This window comes from Notamacropus eugenii, chromosome 4 (assembly GCF_028372415.1).
Source record: "Notamacropus eugenii isolate mMacEug1 chromosome 4, mMacEug1.pri_v2, whole genome shotgun sequence".
Taxonomy (NCBI): Eukaryota; Metazoa; Chordata; class Mammalia; order Diprotodontia; family Macropodidae; genus Notamacropus; species Notamacropus eugenii.
Window position 1 is genome coordinate 314,602,100 of NC_092875.1, and position 3,640 is coordinate 314,605,739.

Below are 3,640 nucleotides of genomic sequence, written 5' to 3' on the forward strand. Positions count from 1 at the left end.
TTTCTTTTTGGCATTTCTTTCAAGAGGTGATTGGTGAATTCTTTCAATATCTATTCTACACTCTGGTTCTAGAATATCAGGGCAATTTTCTTGATAAATTTTTGAAAGATGATGTCTAGACTTTTTTTGATCATTGTAGAGGGCCAGTACTGATGGAGTTTAGAATGTGAAGTACTGTCCAGGTTTTACTCAAGACTTGTACTAGTGTAAAAGCTGACCTCAAGAGATCCCACAACTGATAAGCAAGGACGAGATTGTCCTGACCCTGATTGTATACCCCAAGGTTGTTATGCAGGAAGAACTAAGATAAGGAAGTAAAAGATGGAAACTAAAACTGTTCTCATGGGAATAACCTTGCTTGCTTGCTTTCTTAAGAGAGTATATAAATCTTGACCCTCAGATCAGTAAACCAGTCATGTACAGATTGTAGAGGCTTACCTAGCTCCCGCTGCTGTTATCTCTTTCTTTTCTATAATCACTGCACTTCTGATCTGCCAGTTGCTGGCAGATCATGACTTCCAGGTAGTCCAATAATTGTTAAATTGTCCCTCCTGGATCTATTTCCAAGTCAGTTGTCTTTTCCAATGAGATATTTCACACCATCTTCTATTTTGACTTTTAATTTATCATTTGTTTATTTTTTCATAAAGTCATTAGTTTCCATCTGCTCCATCTTATTTTCTAAGGAATTACTTTCTTCCATTTGGGCTTCCTTTTCCATTTGGCCATTTTTGTTTTTTATACCATTCTTCTCCTCATTGACTTTTTCGACCTCTTTTCTCGTTTGGGTTAGTCTATTTTTAAAGGTGTCATTTTTGGGGTCCTCTTTAGCAAGCAGTTTGCTGGTTTTTCATGATTTTCTTGCCTTACCCTGATTTCTTTTCTTTACGTTTCCTCTGCTTCTCTTAATTGATTTTCAAAATTCTTTTTGAGCTCTTCCATGACCTGGACCAATTCGTATTTTTCTTGGAGGCTTTGGATGTAGGGGCTTTGACTTTGTTGTCTTCTTCTGGTTGTATGTTTTGATCTTCCTTGTCACCAAAGAAAGCTTCTATAGTCTGACTTTTTCCCCCTGTTTTTGCTCATTTCACCAGACAATTATTTGACTTTTGAGCTCTTTGTCAAGGTACTTTTCTGATTCCATGAGGGTTGGGGAATGTACTGTTAACCACTATATACCACCACAATCTGTGTGCCTAGAGCTCCAGAAACCAACAACTCCTGCTGTCCTTGCTGTAGTTGCAACTGCTGGGGCCTCCTCTGCCTCCTCTGTTGCTCTGTACCTGGGGCCAGACCAATCTACTCTCCCACAGGTCTGACATATTTTTTCCACTGACCTTCCAAATTGTCTTTGGTGTTTTGGTGTCTTGAAGTCTGGAAACTGTCACAAGTGCAAGTGATTCATTTTCTATCCCCACTCCCAGGATTGCATGCCATCTGTGCCAGCATGGCCCATGATGGACTTTGCTCTGCTCCCAACCCAGGGCAACAGATGTCTCCCTTCTATCTCCAGACTGCCTTGGGTTGGAGATTTACTTGACTCTACTATTCTGTGGCTTCTGCATCTCCAGAATTTGTTCAGAGTCATTTTATACAGGTATCTGTAGGGATTTGGGGGGACAGCTCTAGCAAGTACTTGCTTTTACTATGCCATCTTGGCATGACCCACAACAAGTATTATTTTAAGTAGGTATTATGCTCTCATCAAAAAAAGTTGGTTGAATGAGAAGCACTGTTATGAGTGAACAAAAAACATATGACTCAGTGTTAAATTTTGCAGTTTTTAGTGAAATGTTGTTAAGTTAACTAGCGTTTATTACACACTTATTATATGCACATACTGTGCTAAATGCTGAAGATACAATGAAATACTTAAATCATTCTTATCTTTGAAGTAGCTCACAGTCTAATAGGAGAGATAGCATGCAAACAGTGTTCAAACAAACTATATACAGAATATAGGAGGAAATCAAGAGAGAAACAACTTGTTTAAATCTGCAGGACTTGATACTGGAGTTAGAAAGGAATGTTTTGGTTTTTTTTTTCAGTTGTTCATTAAACTCCCCCTCTAATTGTTTGCAGAGTGTAGTTAATAAAAAGTTAATAAATAAATATGGATATTTGGAAGATGTTGAACAGTCATAAAGAGCTATGTTTAATGGTTTGCAACAGCCTGGAGGTTGTTTCCCCAGGACATCTGGAACTGATATGCCTGAGGCTTATGTGGCTCCATCCTGATCAGTGACATTGGTGAAGACGTTAATGGATTGCAAATTTTCACATCAAAATTAGATAGAAGGTAGAATGACTTAGTTTATTGATTTCATTATGATCTAAAATTATTTCTCAATAAGCAAATGATCAAAACCTCACAGGGTAAATGTGTATTATTTTCTGGGTTTCAGCTCAAAGAACTCATAATATTTTTATCAGATGGATTGATAAATTTTGACAGCTTCTCACATAACAAAGACATAGAATGTTCATTTTACTCCATATAGACCAAAGCTTTAATGAACTTACAGGAACAAAATAAAACTCATTCCAGAAAACAAGTAATCTGTCTTATTTCCTGCCCTATAATATAGGGACATCCCAAAAAGATGAGTAGATAATTATATCAATAAACCTTTGTCTTTTAAAAGCAGTAATTGTTTTAGAAGCTATTTTTTTTTCAAAATTTAACTTATTGACAATTCAGAGTAAAGCATTATTCTTAATTTTACATTTATGGGATAACATGAATTCTGATGAGGGAACAGCCAAGTGAAAAGGGAGACAATCAGAAGCATCATTAAATCATGTGTAATCTCTAAGACCAATAATCAATGTAACTCTTAATAAATCACAATATACAAGACTTCCTCATGGACACATACAATTCAAAGGAACATTTATGGAAACACACAAGGGAGTAATTCAGCAACATCAGATCCTCAGATACATGCTTTAAAACTATGGAGAGATTTCACCCAGTTTGCTCCCTTTCTTTCCTTTGAAGATGTTCTAAGATCATTCCCTATATTTAGCTTTTTTGTTTTATTTTTTTTTTGATTCAGAATACTTGCATAAGTAAACACTACCAATTTTATCGTTCCATTAATCTAACTGCTTCACCAGTAACAGAAATATATAACAGAATCAAAGAAGTTACAATCTCTTATCTATAGGTTGCTTAGAATGAAAGAAAACATTTTATAGCAGTCAGTATTATAAGCTGTCTTGCAGTCATCAAAAGTCAATTGTCTTGTCTTTCTTACTGTAACATAGATCCATGGAACAAACACCTACAAGTTTTCTTTTGTGCCACAACCAGCAGTAACATTTTCAATACTTTCAGTCTAACAATCTTGTTCTTTGGGTAAGGGTACATTGCTGATATTGTCTATATCAAGCTTATGTTTTTAATTATGAGGCTTTGGCGGTGGGGGCGGGGTTGGAGGCAATGGGACAAAAAGCAGTCAGAAGAAATACAAGTAGATTATAATTGTTTGGAGTGTGGTTTGAATTTTAGTGACATTGCTTAACCTATTGTTGTTTGTCTGAATATACATAATACAATTCAAATGCACTGTTATTATTTGAGGTCAGATAGAATCAGAAATTTCAAGCTGGTAGGAGACATTAGGGTCAACTATTC